Here is a 23914-nt window from a genome sequence, read left to right on the forward strand (position 1 = left end):
GTTACATTGGGATATGCCTCAGCGTGAATTTATATTACGCGCTTTATAAAATTAAATTATATTTTTTTCAAAAGATTACCAAATGTTTAGCATGCTTGATACGTGCTCGAATATTTATAAAGAAAGATATTGTAGTCGATCGGTGAGGGGACACCAACGACGAAAAATATATATATGTCAAAATTGGCAAAATATATTAATAATAAACTAAGATCCCTGGTTGATTCTGCCAGTAGTCATATGCTTGTCTCAAAGATTAAATCATGCATGTCTCAGTCTCACTAATACTCATATGCTTGATACGTTTATCAGTACCACTAGCTTCTTTTTCTTTCTTGATTACTAGATTGTAGAAATGGGGTTTCCTTTGGACAATGCACACCTTCAATCAATTTTATATTTAAATATTCACAACAATAGTCACATATTGTGAAACTTCATCTTTTTACTATAGATTTGGTACAGTATTGAGACATATCTATAATTTTATGAAAATCACACTCGAAACCACGTGTATTGCATAAAGAGTCTTTCGAAAATTCATTTTCTGTAACAATAAGAGAAATACTACGATCATCTACCTTTTGCACAGCAGCATTTCGCAATGCTCCAAATAGAGATTTTATCGAATAAATTATAAAATCATCAATCGATCCATTGCTGGCATCAATCATTTTTATTAGCAGCGATTCCACAACAGGAGTCAAATTTTTTGCAGTGAATAATGAGGAAATTTATTTCCAGTCTTGTTTGATTCTAAAAATTTGGTCAACTCATTAAACATATATGAAAAGTCATTTTGTCCATCTTCTAATTATGGGGATTTGGTGCGTTTGTTGATTAGTTTCAATTGCATCTCTTTTCCATCCTAATGGTATTTTCATCTTCAATTTCATAATATATATTCTCAACACCATTTTCAAGGCTAAATTGAGTAACTGCAAATTTTGCTGAACAAAATTCACATTTATTAATTCCTATTTCTCTTTTGTAAAACCACTTTACATGTATAAATATAAATTTTAATTTTTGTAAATTGGTATGTAATAAACCCATAGATACAACAGAATCTATGTATTATAGCATTTTTTGTTGAAATTCTTGTTCTTTTTGTGCTTTTCTACTTCAGTCAAATCTTCTCCAATTGTCTTCTTACTCATACTTCCTCAAACATTCGTCGATTCCCTAATAGAAGACATGAAAAATGAATTCTCTCTTTTCTTTTTATTTTAATTGTTGAGAAACAATTTTTTAGTGATTAAATAATTATTAAAAATTTATAAATTTATTTATTATTATTTTTTTTAATATTGGTTTAATATTTGAAATTATTTTTTTTTGGTATCAGGATTTTTTTATTCTTCGATTCTGGTTTCATTCTTTTTTACTTTAGTATTGGAATATTATTGAACTTATTATTTTTCATTAGATACAAATTTTAAAAATTCTTGAATATTCTACTATAAAATTTTCTATTATAATATTTAATAATATGTACCTATAAAATATTCATTATTTCAAAATTAAATTAAAAGTTAGTATAAACTAATATTTCACGTAATAAAACTTTATTATTGAACATTTATAAAATCATCTGAAAAAAAAATATTTATCTAGATATTTATATAGTTTAAAATATCTATATTTTTTATAACGTGTATTGTTTATAATCTATGTTGTAAATAAAAATATAAAATATTTTTAGCTTACTTTACTTTTAATATAGATATGATTAAGATGGCAATTTATTTTCATCAAAATTAATCCTATTCCAAAAATCTTTTTATACCGTTACGATCTATAAAAATAACTATAGAAGATTTTCGTATTATAAATTAAATATTATTTAATTGAAAAAAAAATTAATTTATAAGCTATATAGAAAAAGATCATTCTACACACATAAAAATATTTGGAATATTAAATTTAATGATATTGTATTATATTGCATTTTAAATTATTATACTGTTTTGCATTGTTAATAAGTTAAAAAATTTCAAACTTTTTTTATCAGAATACAAAATCTATCATTATATTTCTATCTTTAATTTTATATTTAAATTTATTAAGAATTATAATAATTAACAAAATCTGCATTTGATATTTTCAAAATCTCTTCTCTAAAATTTACATTTTTTAAATTATACTATTATCAGTGATCACAATCACAATATTTATACGTAGAATAATCTGTGACATGTATTAAAGAAAATTTATTTATCATATATTTAATATTCACAATCATATTATCATACATATCTATATACGTTTAATATATTCCTATTAATTTTCGAAGAATTAATTCTAGAGTTTAAAATAAACATAAAAGTTTCTATATAAAAATATTATATAATAATATCGATTAAATCTCATTTATTAAGTTACAAATAATTGAAATTTGCGTTAGTCGAAACGAGATGAAAAAAGATTGAGACGATGATAGAGATAGAATCATTTCACTCTCATAACTTAATAAATAATCTTCAACCAACATATAACTTTTATGTTTATTTCGATCTCTAAATTCAATCCTTCAAAATTATTCCACGAATGTATTAAAACTCTCTATAAAAGATATAAAACAAATATGTATTTGCATAAAAATCCATAATCTAATAATAGTGATCTATCTTTTCAATCTACTTATCCTTCAATAGCAAACGAAATATAAAAATTAAGTAAAAGTTGTTGCGTTTTAAGATCCTTTGAATTTTTAATATTTGCAATGCTTTTATCAATCACAAAATTCACATCAATACCATCAGGCTCGTCCCTGTTGTATTACTTTAATTATATTTTATTTTAACGCTATTTTATTTCATTATACAATTAATGTAACAAAAATCTTGTTTAGATTTGTACAAAAAATAGTAAGTCCATAATGGATTTTTCATCGCTGACCATATGTATCAATTGCATGGCTATGCTTCCATCGATATTTTTCGATCCCAAATAATGCTCTCTAATTTTTTCCGCCATCTCTTTATGCTCGTTCAATGGAATAGTATCGTTATAATTGAGCAATATTGTGCCGGTGCAATATTGTCCCGATCATCGTTCAACTGTTTCATCAATTCAACATTGTTTATTCTGAACAAAGAAAATTTTCATTTTACGATAGAATAAAAACCCTGATAGTCTTATTATTAAAATAGGAAAGAATTATGTTTTTAATTGATATAATCAGTATTGGTTTTATAAATTTGGTAATTATTAGAAATAGAGGGAATAGAATCGACCTATATAATTTTGAAAAATAATAATTTTCCAATAAATAATAAATGATGATTAAAATTTTATCTTGCTAATATGTATTACGTTTCATAACTATAAAATTGAATCAAAAAATATTTACATGATATGAATAAATTTATTATTCATAGTTTATTTATAAATAGATTATTTTTTCTGATGAAAAAAAATTTGATTTGACTCTGACTAATGAATGTACTACGTCTCATAACTATAAAACTAATCAAAAAATATCTATACGTTATGAATAAATTTATTATTCATTATTTATTTATAAATAAATTATTTTTTCTGATAAAAAAAAATTTGATTTGTCTTCGACCAATGTATATACTATTTCTCATAGCTATAAAATTGAATCAAAAAATATTTACATGACATAAATAAATTTATTGTACATTATTTATTTATTAGGTTATTTTTTCTGATGAAAAAAAATTTGATTTGGATGGCTTTAACCAATGTAATTCGTATTGATTTAAGATAAAATTTTGATAGTGGGTTTGATGAGGATGATCTTATATCAATGGAATATTATCTTCAATATTTCAATAGAAATGAATAGCCATGAATAGATTTTTAAAAAATAGTTTAATGTTTTTTGAAAAATAATACATGAAAAAAATTAAATTTTTCAATAGATAATGATGCAGTCCATATACACATATAAGTTTTATAACTATTGGCTTTCAAAATAAAGTCAATAATTTAAAATGGTCTGCATGTTTTGCTGCAAAAAATATATGGAAAAAATAAATAAAAATACAAAAAATATAGGAAAACATTATCGTTTAAAATTGCAATTCAGACAGCATGGAATAAAATGATACACTGAAAATTGATTAAAATTATATCAAATAAAATAATAGAATTAATTTAGAATAAAAAATATTATTAAAATTATTCATTTTTAATTTGTTTTGAATTCGATTTCATGTTAAATGTTTATTATAATATTATTTTATTAAACGTTAATGTTTACTGGTTTTAAAAATCGTAAGAAAGATTTTTTTGTTTATCTTTACATACAAATATATTACATATTTATATAGTAAAAACTCATATTTATGTATATATTTATAACAAATTTTCTCTGATAAAATTCTAATTTTATAATATTAAAATCAAAGTCATTGAAGTTGATTCTTTTAAATTATATAATTATGATTATAGATTATTAAAAATATTTTTATATATATAAAAATGATATACATATATATAGAAAAAAGATGTTTACAATTATCTTTGATATAATTCAAAAAATTACGTCAAAAGAATTTAGCAAGAAAATTCAAGCAAATTTCAGCTTTTTACGGATAAATTTTAAACTTTGAAAAAAATTAAATGAAACATTATATGATTCATTTGTATCAAAAATGGAAGAGTTTTGAATTTTGCCTTTTATATAATTGTATTGTTTTTATACGTCAATAAATGTATTCTGTTTTATTGTTTATAATAAATATATTAATGTATTTATATAAAAAATTTATGTTTATTTATTATTTTATAGTTTTCAAATTTTTATATCTGAAAGACAAAGAAAGAAACAGAGCATTCTCATATATTTATAATTTACATTTTTTTTATCCTCCAATTTACGATTAAAATTAAAATATCTTTTAAACTAATAAAATTTTCGTATAAATATTTCAATATTTCAATATTTTGTATAGAAACTTAATAATATTTAAATATTGACATATAAAAAAATGAATAATTATATTTTAAAGAAATGTTTAATTTTGTCCTTGAGTAAATAATTGCCCTAATTGAAGTGAAACACTTTGCATTACACGTACATTTACCGAAAGGTTCTATACGATAATTGAACGAGACAAATACGATATCACGATCCATTAAACGTCTTTCGTCTACATGATTTCCATTACCAAACTCCTCCATGAATTCAAAAAATTACTTATAACAAAATATTATTATTATCTCGAATCGATACGTAAATGTTTATGTACAAACAATCTTCTCATCCGATTATCATGTCGCCATTTGCAGTAGATTGCATGAGATATTGTGCACATATGAAACCCTTTTTCCTCGCAGACAATTTATATTCCCAGAGGATCGAGCCAGTTTATGTGGCTGCAAGGTCATTTTGATCGAACAGTTCGTTTACTCTGTTTCTTGCTTATATTAAAAGTAAACAATATTGAAACATTTCTCTCAAGTTAATCAAAATTATTTATTATATTATTACATTATATTATAAATAAAATTTGAAACAATTTTCTAAAGAGTTTTCTCTTTAAAAAAAATTTCGTGGTTCAAAGATTAAAATAAATATTTTAATATTTTGTGATAAAATCTTCGTTATTTAAAAATTTATAATTCGAACGTTTTAATATTCGAATTTGCATCATTCAAATATATTTATTATAATTAAAACAATATTTTCTTCTTACAGTGAAATTGAAAGTTGAAAAATGAACGTAGAAGTACAATTAATCATAAAATTATTCGTACATTATTTTATAAAAAAAATTATTTTAAAAAATTGATTTTAGTAATTTTATTAAATTTCTTCATGTTTTGTGTAATTCTAATTAAAAATATCTTTGTAAGAGGATTAAAAATTCGAAATAATATATAAAAATTTGCCATATATTCATTATAATCTATATATGCTCAAAATTTTATTAATTATAAATTTAATTAATATAAATTTTATTATTAATAAAACGAAATTATTAATTATTAAGCTACAAGAAAAGATAGAAATTCTTCACAAGTCGCAAAACATTTTTAACTTTAAACACTCCTAAACTAAAATTTATTAATACATTGACTATCACATGACATACATGTTAAGCTATAATCTTTATTTATATTATAATTTAATATATTTTCTTTTTATAATTATTATAATTATTACTTTAATAAAAATATTTTTAAATTTTCTACATGTGATAGGTAAGTTTCTAAAATATTGTTATCACTCCATATGGGGTGCATAATACAAAAAAAAGAAATTAAGATTAAGTCAACCAATATATTAAGATAAGATTAAAATATAAATAAAATGTGATTAAATGTATCACGAAATTTATAACCTTTAAGATAAACTAGAATTATTTCTACGTATATTACATCTTATTTTTTTTATAGTTATCAATATTATTCTTACTACAATATAAAATAATTTTCATAAAATAAAATAAGTATTTCTTTATTCAAAAATACTTTATTAATTCGAAAGAATATTGGTAATTTTATAGTATTACATATCAACATCAAAATTAAATTTTAACTAAAATTTTAACTGAAAAATTGTTTGATTTCTTAATTACTGCAATTTGAAAAAAAAACATATAATAATTAATCTAGATTTATTTTAAAGGATAAAATCTACTAAAGGATAAAATTACATATTAACATCAAAATTAAATTTTAACTAAAATTTTAACTGAAAAATTCTTTGATTTCTTAATTACTGCAATTTGAAAAAAAAACATATAATAATTAATTTAGATTTATTTTAAAGGATAAAATCTACTTTCATATACTTACATTGATTTTTTCTCCAAAGAATATATTTTTTTTCCAAAGTTACAACAATTTAAACATTGATAATTTTTGTAATCCTTTCATTAAATAGTATTTTTAATAATGTGAAATATACTTTGAATCGTAGTTTTCCAACAAGAAGCTGTGCATAAAGAATCGTAAGCCTCGTATGTTTTTCCAGACTGAGATTCTTTATAGTAACCATTTGCATCTCCCAAGCGTGTGGTTACTTTTAGAACTCGTTCATCTTGTAACGAGAAATTTATCAATCCAAAAAGAAAAAGTACCACTGATAATACTATCTCATTCATCGTGACATTATGCATGGGCAATCTAAAAATTCTGTTTTATAATATTCTATACAATATTTTATACATTTACACATTATGTATTAAAATAACGTCACATAATAAAATACTTGAGTATATCGTGTGAGAATTGATGATATTAATACGTAGATATCAAAGTTTGGCAATAATTTATGATTAAATTAATATTTTAATCGCACACAAGAATATAAATTTATAAATTATTAATTCTTTTCAAAAATGAAATAAAAAATAAACTTATTTCGATATTAAAAATTATAAGATATAATGTATATTTACGTAGTTATATTTATAATTTATTTGAACATTTAAAAATGTTACATTAATTCATATGTGATATCACATCGATGATTTGTAAATATGGTAAAAGATATAATACTAATTTCGATTGAAATTAGATTGATAATATCCATGGTTATATTTATACAATTATGACTACATATTAATTTTTTGTTGATAAGATATATAAAAGTTATTCTAACTGATTAAGATAATAATTATGACTCAAATCGCATACTTTCTTTTTCATAAGAATAAACCATTCTATTTTTGATATATAGGTTAATTATGATCAATGAAGAATTAATTAATTTTTTAAATATTACTTTGAAAACATTAAAGTAGGAAAAAATTCAAAGTAATTAGTCTTTAAGTATATTCAATACTCTGAGAGTTTACAATAGGCTTTAATTCTCTAAAATTAAATATTTTCCTGAATTATTGAAATTGCAATGAGATAAAAATGCATATGGAAATCAAAAATTCAATAACAAATCAAAATCATGTTTTTACCATAAATCCTGTTTAAAATTTCTTTACCAATGTCTTGATATAAATTTTCTTAAAAATTAAAATTTTACATTCAAAAAGTAAATCAATTCTCCAATTCTTTATATCACAATTGCAAAGCTACAATATTTACAATTACAAATTATAAATTCAATAACAACTAATCAAACTTATCTCAACATAGAAAGATATAAAACATTTCCTTATACACATACGTATGCAATTCAATCCAATATTTCTTCTCAAAAATGATAATTCATTCTCCCCTCATTCCATATCTTCACATTCGAATTAATTCTTCGCGAGAGAGATCAGCCACTCTCCAATTCTTTACACAATTGCACACACTATCTACAACATATAAATTCAATAACAAAAGTTAAACTTACCTCAATACAAAAAAAAACGCATGTGTGCAATTCAAAACAAACATTCTTCTCAAAAATGATAATTCGTATTCAAAATCTTATTCTCCATCTCCAAACATCTTACGATCTTGAAGACAAGCTTGGTACATTCGTCTCACCTCGTTCCACACCCTGAAAAGTAAACTCCCTTCCGGCTTTCGCTACTCGGTTCTGGTAGGTGGGGTAGGATCGTTTCCGGGCGCTCGCGCCAAACAATAATTTGCATTTTTGTTTCAGCGTAGACGGCTTGCCGAGACGCGAATTCTTCTCCCGCCGAGATGGAGAGCTCCTCCTCCCCCTGTACCCCGGCAATATGTAAAATTCACAAACGCCGGCTCTACCCGGTTCACCGGAATCCTGGCTATATTTCCGCATATTTTCGATTCGCCCCGGCTGCGGTTCACGCGGCAATCTCCCCTCCTCCGCCCAACCACTGTGAATTTCATTATGTATATTCCCGTATATCGAGGCGAGGTCCCCATCCATCCCCACTTTAGCTTTCCTTCCTTCCAGAGAGAGAGAGAGAGAGAGAGAAGAAATCGGGAATGAGATGTTATTATACGAAGAGTAGGAGAGAGCTTTTGGTGGAAATTATTGCGAGGAAAAATCTTTGATTTGTCGAGTGAGGATTTGGTTCGTGTCGAAAGGGGTATAGTTTCGCGGTATCCGAACGTGTGTTTCGTTTGTTTTATTTTTATGTCAGATGCATTTTAATTTTTTGAAAATATCGTGAAAAAGTACTATATGATGTTAGAAGGACGAGTATGAAGATAGCTAGGCAAAGTATTTATTCTATAATTGTACAACATTAAAATATTATAATCAAAAGAATTTTGTTTGTTTATAATTGATAGAATGAAATTGTGAAGAATGTCTTATTTGTTGGCATAGGCGTTTATTTGATGTGCACGTGAATTTTGAATATAAGAGCTTTTTCATATTAACCGATTGTGTTATAACTAAACTGGGAAATGTTGCCAGTCAACATCATTAGTCTGTTACTGCTCACTTATATATTGTGTATGTATATTTGTAATATTATTGGACATCGTTAACTTAACTGCTTAATATTAAAGTAAATATTAAAGTAATTTTTATTAAATGAAATTAGTACTTCTTGTTTTTTACTTTGTAAGATATATTTATATATGTTTTATTTTATTATCTTTTTATTGATAAAATTTTTTTATGTATGTAAAATGTTCAAGAAATTCTAAATATTATACGAAATAAAACAAATCGTTGATTTATTTACTGTGTGCTAAAAAAAATGGAAGAAATAAATTATTGTTACTAATAATAATAATTATTTAATATATATCGTATGAGATATTTCATATATAAATTGCAAAATTCGAAAACTTGTAATTTTTTTAAAGAAATGATTTTAATTACCCTCTAATTTCATACGATATTATATCTCAATTTGAATGAAATTTAAGACATCGACAAAGGAAAAAAATGATAAATTTTAAACCAAATTAAAGTATACCAATAAGATACTTTGAACACTATAAAATTATACAAAATATTATGCTCTAATTTATTTATAAATAAATATTATCCATGCATTGCATTTATTTGAAACTTAATAACTAGATTGAATAGATAATTCAATTAATGGAGAAGCAAATGTAAAATTAGTTTCATTAGATTGATATGAAAATAAAAACATTCAAACAAAACATTTACTTAAATTATTGCATTTTTCGTAATTTGAAAACTTTTATTAAAAAATATTTATATATATCTTGAGAAGTAGAATTAGTAAAATTTTTTATTAGATTTTATAAATTTCTATTGGTTTATTAAAATTGCTATCTGTCATGAGAGAAGTAAAATCTTAATCTTTTTTTTTTTTGTTTGTTTTCTCTTTATATGAAAACACATGTAATGTAGCATCAAAGGAGAAATAATGAAATATTAATAATCCAAAATTTATCTCCAATATTTGTCATAAAGAATTTCTAATAATTTTTAATTAAATGATAACAATTTTTTATATTAAATTATTATTCTTAAAAATACTTTTAATATACAATATTATACAATATAATATAATATAAATCATAATGTTTCAATTTCATTTTTTTTATTATTTGAAATATTTTCAAAATATTTGTCCTCTGATAAATAAAAGCCACAATCAAGAAACAATGATCTATTATTTTCTACGACGAAAATAGTTTTAAAAATACAGATTCAATTTTTCATAACAATTTCTTTTTTAGAAAAGAAGTAAGAAAAATATTTGGCAAATAGAAAAATATAAATTACAACAATAAATTCTCTCGAAAAGACAACACTATTTTCTCTATCATGAAAAAGAAATTCTAAAAATACTCTCTTGTAGGTATAGAGAGAACAATAGTTTTTCTCTCTCAACATCAGAAAAAAGGAAACTCAACCTTTCAAAACAACGAATTTTTTTTTCCATAATAAAAAAGAATTTCACAAAAATCCATTGTGAATTCTGAATGTAGAGTTGGCAGTTTCGTCGATTTCTAAAATGGTTAACGTCGAACATCCGCGTCTGTACACGCACGAGGATCGAAACGACCGGACTTTTCAATTATTCATGAAACACCACTTCGCTTTAATTTAAACGGCCTCGTACGTACTCGGTGGTCCTTGTACCTACGATATCGCTCGAGAGTCTGGGATCGGTTATCTTTCTGATATTTAGCATTTGTTTTGCTCGTTGCTTCTCGTTGCACTAGGCTGATTCTCGTGTTGAGAGATGTGGTAATGTTAATTAGATTTAAACCCAGTATAATTAGAATTTCCTTGGAAAAATATATGTATAGTCGTTTCCATGTAATTTATATGTATTTTTGGTTTGATATATTTCTATCTTTTTTTTTTTTAATGAAGATTTTCTAACAAGAATCCATTTAGGGAAAGTCCATTGTCTTTGAACTAATATGTAATATATTCAAAAATAAATTCTACTAAAATATAATGGATGTAAATTAGATAAAAAACAAACGATTTACAATATAGATATTTAATTGTTTTTTATTAATCTGTTTTATAATTATTATAGAACAGATATATGTGCAATATATATCGGTAATCAAGAAATTATTTGTTTTATTGTTAACAACAAATAATTATTTTTTGATATTGCCAATCGATAACTCCAAAAAAATCTTAAAAAATTTATCAGAAATTGAAATGAAGATTTATCGATTCAATTACTGTTAATTATTATGTAAAAAAAATATATTTTTTAAATATAAAAATGGAATTCTACAAATTCATCAATTACTTTTCAATTTTTCTTTTTATTTTTTGCTTTTTAGATATTATAATTTAAATATACAAATGCCAATTATAATTATGATTGAAGATAACTTTTTGAAGAAAATTCGTAAAATAGCAAAAAATAATGGATACGTATATTTTTCAGCTACAATAATTTAAGTTTAGAAAGTTCAGAAACAATTTTCAAAATTCGTGACTCTTCTTTGTCAGATTTATAAATTTATTTTGTTATTAATTTTTTTAGATTTCTAACTTGTAACTTAATTGATGAATCATTATTTGAATGTATATTTGAATGTTTTATTTATTTTATTATTTTATTAGTAGATTTAACTTGGCATATATTCTATTTTTTTTCTTTATAAAAAATATTTTTAAAAACTATATAAATTATTTTAATAAATATTCTAGTTTCATATATTTTATTATGTTATTTATATTATTTTATTTAAAAAAGATTGTTTAATAATGATATTGAATGATAATAATGATATTTAAAAAATAAGAAATATTAAGAATTACAAAGAATTATTAAGAATAAAAATTAACAATAATGTAGAGAAGGAAAGATGAACAAAAAATATAAATAATATCTATATGTTAAATTTGCAATGCTTTATCAAAATTATTTATCGTATATTACAAAATTAAGAATACATAGATTTTACAAAATATATGTGAAATACTTAATTAATTGATTGTTGATCATAACTAATTAACATTAATAAATTTTTTATTTTCTTCTTTTTACATTTTATTAAAAATGCTTACATATATAATCATAAAATATTTGCAATATCTAAAAATTCAAAGGAAATCTATATAATATTAGCAACATGGAATTTACGCTAGAAATTGTATTCGCTTATAAAGTAATCAAATTTGAATATTCAATAACAGATGTCGCATAGCCACGAACTGTAGAATTATGAAAAGATGAAAATTTTACGCAAATGGTAAACGTGTAAAAGTGTTTCACAGTTATGATGCAAGAACTACGTGCATGGTGAACCAACGAGGATGTTCAACTGTATTGCAGCGTGCACTCGCGTGCACGCATTTCTGCAGAAGCGGAAGAAAAGGAGAAAGGTGAACGGTTCGTGAGAAAACCTTGGAAGTGTTACGAGAAGAAAGAAAAACGGCGAGACGGCGTTCGAATGCATTACACGAAACATAGCCGGGTCTGTTGATGTTTTTTCTGGGTGATTTCTTCGACTATTGTTAGACTTGTTCGAAATAGAGATTAGTAATGTTATTTTTGTTATTGGATGTTGGATCGAATATAAATGCATTATATATAGAATGGTCCACGTGACCTTTTCTGTTTGAAATTTTAAATTCATTATGTATTACAGAAAAAATGTCAATAGAAAGATAAGTAATTTGAAATATATTACAGTTTATACAGTTATTTGTAAAATATCTTGTTGATTTATTAATAGATTATGATCTTTAATTCAATAATGTAAATTAATTAACTTTAAATTTGGAAAAACTGATGTTATATTATAATGTTATTGTTATTTATATAATGTTAATGAAATTCTGAATTATTAATTTTTTATTGAAAAAAATTAAAAATATATTAATATTTCGTTGATCTCGTTGAAAATTTTTAAAAATAATAGAGAAAATTGACAAACAGCTATAAATGTTAGGGAATTCAATAATGCGAATAAGAAGAAATAAATTTTTTTATTAAAAATTATTTTAATAAAAAAATCATAATAATTGTAATAATTGTATTGTGTAATAAATAACAAAACTTAGAAATATTTTACAATTTTTTTAAAGAAATTTTAAATTAAGAAGACCATGAGTAAATTAAATTACTATTAGATATTTTTTTCAATTTTTCTTTACATAAATTCGAATTCTGTGTATCATTTTTTATATATGTAGAGAATAAATTTTTTTCACCGAGCTTTTTAATTAAATATATTAATTTTAATAAACTATATAAGTCTGCAATTATTTCTTTTATAATTTTACTTTAACTTATTTTTAAACATTTTATTTGTAACAATTTAAAAACAATTATATTCATAATTTATGTAAATATAATATATTCCAAATACAAATAACATTTTTTATATTCTTAATACTACCTATAATACATAATCTTTAATTAAAACATAATCATTTTCTAAAGCGTAACCTAAAAAAGATTCACGTTAATTTCACACAATAATTTCTTTATTCGTTTAAATTTAAAACTTGGAAATATATTAAAAAATATTATCCAAAAATATAATCAAGAATTAATCTAACTTTTTTTCTGTAGCTAATTATTTTTGTTTACTTTATTAACTTTTAAAATAGAATTATTAAACAATATTCATTTCTCTATTTTTCCATCAAATCCACTAAAAAATTATTATTATCTCTTCAAAAAAAAACAAAATAATGAACATAGAAGACAAAAATAACTCGAATGAAGAGACAAAGTAAGAAAACTTCTCTTTTTACCATGCCAACATCCATCGCTATACGATAACGCGCGCATTTTCAAATCGTGACTATAACGAGAGTCCATCGGTTCGAGAGGCTTGGAAACCCACTGGGTTACAGGGAGCTAACAAAAGGAAAGGAGCGGAATTTCCGGAAGCAAACTGAGTCTCTCTTCTAGATTCTCGAGCCGGTTTAAACGTGATTCTCCGCCAACTTTTTCCATCCCTCTGGTTTTCTCGTTACGATCCAACCGGCTTCCATTTCGCGACCACGCCACTGACCCTCTTTCTTGACGCTTTTATCTCGTGATCATATCGTAAGAAGTGAACCGTGTTAAAAGAATTTCGTGAAGTGTGATTCTCGAAATAAGTATGGATGTTTTTTTTTTTTTTTTTTTTTTTTTTTTTTTTTGGAATGGAGATGGGTAATAGATTGAGAAAAGAAAAGAAAAAAAAAAAAAAAAAATTATAAGTATTATTATATATGTTAAAATTAAATAAAAAAAAAAATATAAATAAAAAATATAAAAATAATAAATAATATATATATATATATATATATATATATATATATATATATATATATATATATATATATATATATATATATTATATATTATAAATATTATTATTATTTTAAATAGGTTTTTTTATTATTGATTAAGATATTAGATTAAGAGATAAGATAAATAAAAATTTATTTATTTAATTAATTATATTATTTTATTAAATTTATTAATTTATTAAATAATTTAATGAATAATAATTTAATAATTCTGTGCATAAATAGTTACAGTTATTCAGAATGAAAGTTCAATTAAAATAAAGACAGATCAGAATTGTATACAATTATTTTTATTTTAATTCTTGATTATATTATTTTAGAAGAAAAATATTGATTAGATCAATTTTATTAAACATTGTTATCATGATACAAATTCCGATATTTACAAATATCCCACATCTTTTTAAAAGACATTTGCCTTTATCGAATTAGCGAACAATATTCTCGGAGAGAAACGACGTTTTCGACGACGGACGTCATTGCAGATCGCGTTAAATTCCACATAGCTCGTCGTAACGCGAGTTTAAGCATGGCAGATTAGGAACGGTCGGCCATTAATTGCGAATTAATTCGGACTTGACTCGAAAGAGACGTATGGACAGGCCTGACAAAAAGACTGGCGGTAATTTTTCCACCAGGAAATTCTGCTTAATCGAATAACGAAAACCTCGACACCTCGACGTGGTTGGCCAATTAGCGGTTGCATCGGTGAAAAATTAATCTAATATGTAGTTGGCCGCGTCGCCATATTTATTCCGTGGGCGCGCGATATAAATGATCTTTCGTTTCAATATTATAAAATTGAATTTTTTCGTCCGTATTTGATGGAATTATTATAATAAATTTTTCGAAAAATATTTTGAACTCTCGAATTTCGAAAATTTTTTGTTTTTTTGCGACTAGAAATCTTGATTAATAATAATACATATAAATTTACGAGAATATTGCAACGATGTAAATTTATCTTTATTTAATCAATAATAAATCGATCGAGTTTGTATCTGAGATTTTAGATTCATTTTAATTGGCATTTTAATTGGTTTTTACCAATATATTGCAACATTTTATATAGAGAAAAAATAAAACAAAAAAATGTTTCGAAAGTTAAGGTAACAAAATTTAATTAATGATCCTTGAAGTGATTTAATGTATTAAACAATTGTAATTAATTGTAGTGATTGATTGAATTAAAAAAATAAGAAAAAATGATATATGTAAGACAATTAAATTAAAAAAGAAATTATTCAATTTTTTATTTTTTTTTCTTTTCGTTTTTCAATACTTTTCAATTCAATTATTGTAATTAAAAATATTTATTATCTGATTGAAATAGAATTTTAGGTTGGACAAAATTGATTTTTTCTGAACACACACGTTATTATATAATCGTGTGTGCCAAGTGAGAGGAAAGCATTGGATAAATGATGTCGTTTAACTAGTCATTAAAGTCTACTGCTCATCGTTAATCTTCCATTCTGTGGACTTAATGGACTACAGACCTCTATTATCCGTTTCTCATTTATAAAATAGTTCGAGGCCTTGAATATCCACCATTTCGGTGGCAAACAAACGAAACACAATCGTTTCTGATTCACCGTTTCGGCGATTGTTATCAATTCTCCTTTCCAAGAGAGATTATTACTCATTTATTATTCATACAAGAAAAAGTTCAAAGACTTGGATGTGATATATGAGCAAAGAAAAAATGGCCAACCGTATATAGTCAACAAATTTGCGATAACTACTCGTTGTTTCAGATATCCACGTCAATTCTTTATCTTTGCGAAGGTATTCTTGTAATTTTAATCAATATAGCATGAATTTTATGTGAAAGAATTGCGAATCTTGTGAAGGAAGAATTAAATATAGTTTTTTGTTCTAAGACTATGTTGTAAGAAAGGGTTCAAAACTTCAAGGACTTGGAGGATGAATAAAAAATACTTAATCGATATAGATTAATATATAAAAATATAATAATATGTAAAATATAATATTGTATCTCGTTAGAATCAATATTGTAAGTATAATTAATAATTAAACGACATTTGAAATAATTATCTATATAAAATTAAATATTTCTGAAATTTTAAGTTTCAATATATTTTATATATTTTCATATTAAAATTAGAATTTTTTCAGAAATGGAATTGATCATTGTAAGTTGATTATGATTCAATTATTATCATAAATGAAGTAAGGAAACAATAAAAAAGTATTTATTGAGAATAATGTAGTAATGTAATGAATTTTGAATTTTACTTTTTTCTTTTTATGTTTGTGATAATATTGTGAGATGTTATGAGATAATATTTTGCTTTATATTTATTTAATGCTCTGTTTATTAAATAAGAAATATTCTATAGACTATTTTTCTTATCATTCTTATGAGGCTTATGCTTTTTATGATTAGAGAAGAAAAATCAATTTGAATTTTTTAAAATTGAAAAATGAAATAATTTATTTAAAGAATTAGAAGATAATTTTTAATGATAATTTTTTTTCATTTTTTTCATTTTTTTTCTACTTTATTCTATTCGTCAATATTTGTTAATCAGTTATTGCATAAATAGTTATAATTCAAAATAATTATTATAAATATACATAATGATTGGAAATATAAAATATATTTACCCAGATATAAATTAAAGTTTATCAGTTTATCATTTTTTTTTGAACTTAAAAATTTGATATGAATAAAACTTTGATATGAATATCTAAAAAAATCTATTTACGCTTGTTTCTTCCTTCTCTTCTATGGAATTTGAAGAACACATTCTTTATCTAAAAATTCTAAAAATTAAAATGAGAAATGAAAACTTAAGAACTAATGGTTTCCAATTTAAATCATTCACATGGAAAAATGGAAATTGACTAAAAATGCATTAATTTTTACTCAATAATATTATATGCATAATAACAAATTTATTTAAAACTAATATTTTGTTTCGAAAAGAATATGTTATTTTTAATCTTTTACGAAAATATCATATATTGCTAAATATTAAAAATAAAAAATATATATATATATATATATACAATATTCAATTTTTCTTCTTTCAGTCTAATAAAATTTTCATAATATATAATTTTTTTACATTTTATTAATTATTAATTTATATATATATACATTAGAATCTAATTTAATTTAATTGCAACTACGATGTCACGGTATTCGTCTATTAATTTTCCTTCATCCTTTCTCATACAAGAAGGTCGCAAGTTATTTGACAAAGAAGAAATTAACTCGAAAAATTGGAAAATACTTACCTGAGAGATGCCCATCTAACGAACCAGATTGTGTAAATGGCATCGAAACAAGCAGTGGAACAAGGGGGGAGGGGGAATGTTCCCTTCATGGGTCGCGATTTTTCGGCGGTGATTTTGCCATCATCGCAAGTGGAGCGTACCCTGTGCATCCTGTTCGTTCTGCGAACGAGCGCGGACAATGTAGCGGGGAGCCGTGACGCTCATTGTGCGTCCGATCGGATCGGTGCGATCGTTTCATGTAAATTTCATGCGCTCCACGCAACTCTCCTTTTGCAGCCCGAAAAGGACCCTCTATCCAGCCCGATGGAACCACCGACCCGTGTCGGTGTAAAAAATGTCCGGGAATGAAGTTTGCTGCGGTTCGAGGATCCCCCGTCTGGCTTTTTGATGATTTAGTTGAATGGATAGATTAGGGATTTGTTTATACGCTGTTTTTCCGTGTGTTGTTTGATCTGTGCTTAATTTTCATAGCAAGCTCGTTTAAATTTCGCGCAAATATTATTAGTTAATTGTTTAAATGACGTAGAAACGGTACTTTTTATAGAGTTTGATCTAATTTTTTGATGATTTAAGATTAAGATATTTAATTATTTATATCATGAATTATTTAATTTTTATATAAAGGTTATTGTTTATAATTGTTTAAATGTCGAAGAATGACATTTTTTATTCATTTTTATTCAGTGGTTAATTTTTTTATGATTGTCGTAACTTTTATATGATGATTATTGATAAATTATTTAAATCCCCAAGGGAAAAATCTCCAAGGGAGAGATTGAAAATTTAATTCAATTTTTAAATTATTATGATGCCTTTTTTTGTGGAAGAAGTAATTTTATCAATAATTTATTTAATCCAGTAATCTATATCATTAATATAATTTATGTACTTATATAGAACTCTTTATAAAAATCAAGTATTATTTCTAAGAATAGAACAAGAAGAATCACATTGCATTTCAAAAATTATTTCAATTCAATTGTAAAGAAGAGTTGTTCAATTATAATTAAATTATAGAATAATTTATGTGGAAAGAAAGAAAGCAGCTTAAGTAGGCATTAGCAATTAAAAAATGTTAAATTTTAAATTTAATTCTACTATCTGAAATAAAGCAAAAATTACAAATGCAAAACATAGGCATGACATAGAAAATTAATTTTTATTTTATTAATATTATTTTCCAATGTTATTCATTCATTTTATTATATTATATTTCTTCTTTAATTTTATATTATAAATACATTCATGTTTCAAAATGGACATTATAAAATATATGTATAATAAGTGTATAACTTTGAATGTAAAGTTATTAAAAATTTTTCATTAATATACCAAAAATTAATAAATAATCTAAAGTTAAAATTTTAGATTTTTCCATCTTTTCTCTTCTATCATCATCAATTCAAATTTCGAAATTACAACCAGAATTATTGTCCATTCCATATTTCGTCGTAGTTAAAAAATTTTAAAAATTATATCTTTTTTCTATCAAGCAAATAAAATTTTGTTTATATACGATTAAGTTAATCGCGAGCCGCGAAAGTGCAACACTCACGCAACGACACCACAGCTTGGCTCGAAACACTTGTGTCATCATCGTGAATGGTACGCTGAAACGCGGCTGAAAGTTTGTTGAACTCTGCTCGCGGTCCGCTTCCTCGCCCGCTCGTTTTCTGTTTGTGATAAAATCGCTTCCACATTGTGTTTCAACTTTCGAGACTTTGGTTCGCTCTGGCTCTAGTCATTGCCACTTTAGATGAACTTCCATTTCTTGAATTCTGTACATTTTGTGATGTTTTGCTGCTAGGATTGCAATCAGAGAATAAAGTTTATTCATTTTTTTTTTAAAAACGATGAATTTTGAATCAGTTTTTAATTTTTGCAGAATTTTATGTGAAATTTTTTATACAATACAACTTACAAATTAATTTTGTGCAATGATATTCTATTATGTACGAAAAAATTATTCCTTATCTTCCTATACATTTTGATAAAAATGAATAATATCCAGATGTTTTAAAACTATATAAGTCCATTCTTTTTCTATAAAAAGTAAGATTTTTTTCTACAAATTTTATATTATTATTTTAATATAAAAAATATATTTTAATGCTTGAAATATGACGATTTTTCTTTCTTCGTTTTAATATTTCTACAAAATTTAAAAAAGAATTTAGAAAAAATGTTAGTTTTTAATAAAAAATTATACATATAATTACATTTATAAGCTATAAATATAAAAATGCAAGTACAAATATATACAAATACGATAAGCCATAAAAATCTTTCGACAATATAATTCGATATATAAACTTGATTTAAAATCATTTTTTCTCTTCTCTTTAAAGAACAAAGCGGCAAAGGCAAAAAAATTTATTTATAGGTTGTATCTCGAAGAAATTGTCTCCATTAACTCTCTCATGGTCACGGTTCGTGTTCTACCTTCCCTGAGGAGATCCCTGAATCACTTTGGGATACTGATCATCGCGCATAAAACGCGGTTACGACGACACCTTTCGCGGTTTTACCGTGAATCGATAAAATCGGGCCGATATCCTACGTAGAAACGACGATGGTGGAGGATAAAACACAAGTAACTAGGAGGACACGGGTGGGGGGCCCGACAGAGGAAAAGCAGAAGGGAACAGAAAGCGGTTCCCTCGGCGCGGTTGCAATCACTTAACCCGCTTTTACGGTTAGTTTATTGCTCGAAGGAAACAAGAAAAGATCGGTTTTTTTATTTTTCTTGGCGTGAAGATCGTCGGGGGACCGGCCAATGGCCACGGGGAAAAATTTTCGTGGAAATGATGGGACGATTGAAGGAAGGGAATAAAAGCGTGGTGGATGTTTTGTAAAGAGTCGTGATTTGAGGAATTTTTTTTGTTGGATATAAAATGAGAAACTATGAGTAATGGGAAATGTATTGTATTCCGCGTTCTATTACTGAAATTATTTGTATATATAGATATGTCGTTTTATCTTCTCTCATTTTAGATGGATTGAAGAAAGATTGATAGATGTTTTGAATAAAGTAACGTTATATAATTTGACGAAATTTCATGTTATAATTAGAAATATAATTTTTAATTTTTAAAATTCTATTATTGAATTCTGTTATTGAAATTTTATTATACGTAAAATATATTTTCGTATAGATTATAAAACATAAATTTTTTTTATGTATTGGAATTTAAAGAAAGACAAAGAGTAGAATATTGTATTTCAAAGAACTAATTTGTAGATTTGAAAAAAGTTTGATGGATATTTCATGTAGAATAATATTGTAATATTTTACACTAAGAGTAATAAGAAATTTTTTGTTTGTTCAATTATTGAAATATTATTTAAAATTTAATATAAAATTTATTTCCATATAAATTATAAAGTTAATTCATTTTATGATGTCACAAAGAAAGAAATGTTTGGTATAAAGTGATATTATAATTTGGAGAAATTTTTTATTGAATATAGTGAAAACTGTGAAAAAAAATGAGGAATGTATAATATATTATGTATTTTATTATTGGTATTATTTATCTGGAGATATATCTTTTACTTTTCTTCCTTTTTATTTACATGAAAGAAAATTTTGTATAAGATAAAATTTAATAAATATTAATTTGAAGAACTTTTATTAATTATTATGAATTTTTATTTTTCTTTTTTTATTAATTCAAAATTTATTTCTATGTATTGTAATAATTTATAAAATTAATCCATATAGATTGAAATGAAAAAAAATACATGATGTTTCTGTTTTATAGAGAACATTAATAATATAATTTGAAAAATTTTTTATGTGATAATAAGAATTATAATAATAAGAAATATATTATATTCTTGATTATTGAAATGACTTATCTACGGATAAAAAAAATTTCTTTCTTTTCTTCTTCTTTTTATTAATTTTATGGATTGAAAAAAAGAGAAATTGCAATTTTGCAATAAAATGATATTTTAATTGAAATTATTTTCTTAATAAATAGAAAATATAATGCATATTTTATGATTTTTTTTTCTTTTTCTTTTTATGCAAATTATTAATACGAATTGAAATGAAGTAAAATAAATGCTATTTTGAGAATATTTTTTTAGATATAAAGAAAAATTAAGTAATAGATATATATATCACATGTATATCATACAATTGTAATACGTAAATAATTTAGATATATATATATATATATATATATGAAATTAATTTTGAAATTATCTATGTATGGATAAATAAATAAAAAGAATAAATCTATAAATAAATTTAGATAGATTTCCTTTTTGTATATTTGTATATTTTGTTAAGATATTGAATATTTTAATATCGTAATTAGAAAAAATTTTTAATTAAAAATAACGAGAATTCAAATAATAAGGAATATAATGTATTATTGTTAACATCGATTGGAGAGCGATTGCTAATTTTTGGTCAGATGTAATTTAATTAAAACGTTTCAGATAAAGGTGATTCACAATGAGTTTATTGTTCGTTATTATTACAGATATGTAATATTGCGGGATAAAATTTAATTGGAAAATTGCAAATGAAGGAACTTCAAATGATTTTACTCTCCGACGTTGTTACTGCTGCGTATTGTGGAATACAATTTAATTAGGAAATTATAAATAAAATATTTGGTAATAATTATATCCTTTATCATTAATATAACTAAATATTGTTAAATATTGTAACGAAATAAAATTGATTTTTCAAAAATTAATATGCATTATCGATAAAATTGGAGTTAATAAATGATATCGTGAAATTCTTTAACTATTCATTTGATATTTCGAATGATTTTAAATAAGTAAATTAAATAAAAATGTTAATTATCGTACAAATGAAATATTATATAAATTAAATAAAACGTAAATACAAAATAAGTGAAAATAAAGTTAAATATCAAAATTCGAAAATTAATTAAATTTTTATATAATTTATTTAATTTTTATTCAATTATTTATAATATAAAATATTAAATTATTAATTATTATAAATTATTATAAATTATTAAAAATAAATTGGATATTTTCATTAGATATTACGAATGAAGGAGAATTCATTACAAAATTCAACGAAACGATATTGAATTTCAAAAAAAAAAAAAGAAAGAAAGAAAAGTGTCCGATTCTTTTTCTAATAGCCTATGCAAGCGTGAAAATTGTTTTTTTTAAACACTATTACTCGAAGCATTTGTGATTTCCCAATTTCTTGGGAAAAAAGAATTATTCTCTAATGACTATTACAATATCTTCGTTCGTATTTCTTATAATTCTAAAATATTTTTCCGATGAAGCAATGACAAAAGAATTAAATAAAAGTTAATAATAAAAGAAGATTTTTATAGAAGAAAAAGATTTAAAACCATATATAATAATAAATTGAATTTGCATTTTAAATATTATTATTTCAAGCTATATTTTTAATAAATGAAGATTTTAGACAGATATTATTTAAAAATTAATTTAATTCAAATTTATTAATTATATTAAAATTTTTAGAAAATGTCTTAAATTTTTTAAATCGAATATATATATATAATAATACTTAATTTTATAGGATATTTTTAATAAAAAAAATTAATACTTATAGATACTTAAGAATTATTTTCAATATATTGAAATATATTGAAATTTCCATTTATTTGAAAACATTAATTTCAAGAGAGAGATTATAATAAAATTATTTAATTAATTACCTAAAATTATTTATTATTTTAAGAATTAAATAAAATATTATTTAAAATTAAATTATTTGTATCTCAAATGAAATAAAATTACTTTCTTTATATTATATGAAAAATAAAAATAATACATTATTTCAAATTGTTATTTATTATTTTCTTTCAAATAAAATTTGCTCAAAAATTATTAATATATAAAATGAACGAAAAAAAAAATATATATATATAATACTTTAATTTTAACATAGATATTCAGATATAATCGTTAATAACCACAATATAACCAGAAAAATGATAATTCTATGTACAAAAATAAATCGGAAACATAGAATAAAAGTTTCACATATGTTGTTTCGCTTTAGTACGTGAATATGTAACATCATTATAA

The 23914-nt window shown here is 23.4% G+C and overlaps 1 pseudogene; it reads right to left on the bottom strand.

Moving 5' to 3' along the window:
- Positions 1-256: 256 nt before the first annotated feature.
- Positions 257-5157, bottom strand: LOC133667591 (protein maelstrom 2-like; annotated as a pseudogene).
- Positions 5158-23914: the final 18757 nt, after the last annotated feature.

The sequence above is a fragment of the Apis cerana genome, unplaced genomic scaffold (genome assembly GCF_029169275.1).
Source record: "Apis cerana isolate GH-2021 unplaced genomic scaffold, AcerK_1.0 Chr0_AcerK, whole genome shotgun sequence".
NCBI classification, from domain to species: Eukaryota; Metazoa; Arthropoda; class Insecta; order Hymenoptera; family Apidae; genus Apis; species Apis cerana.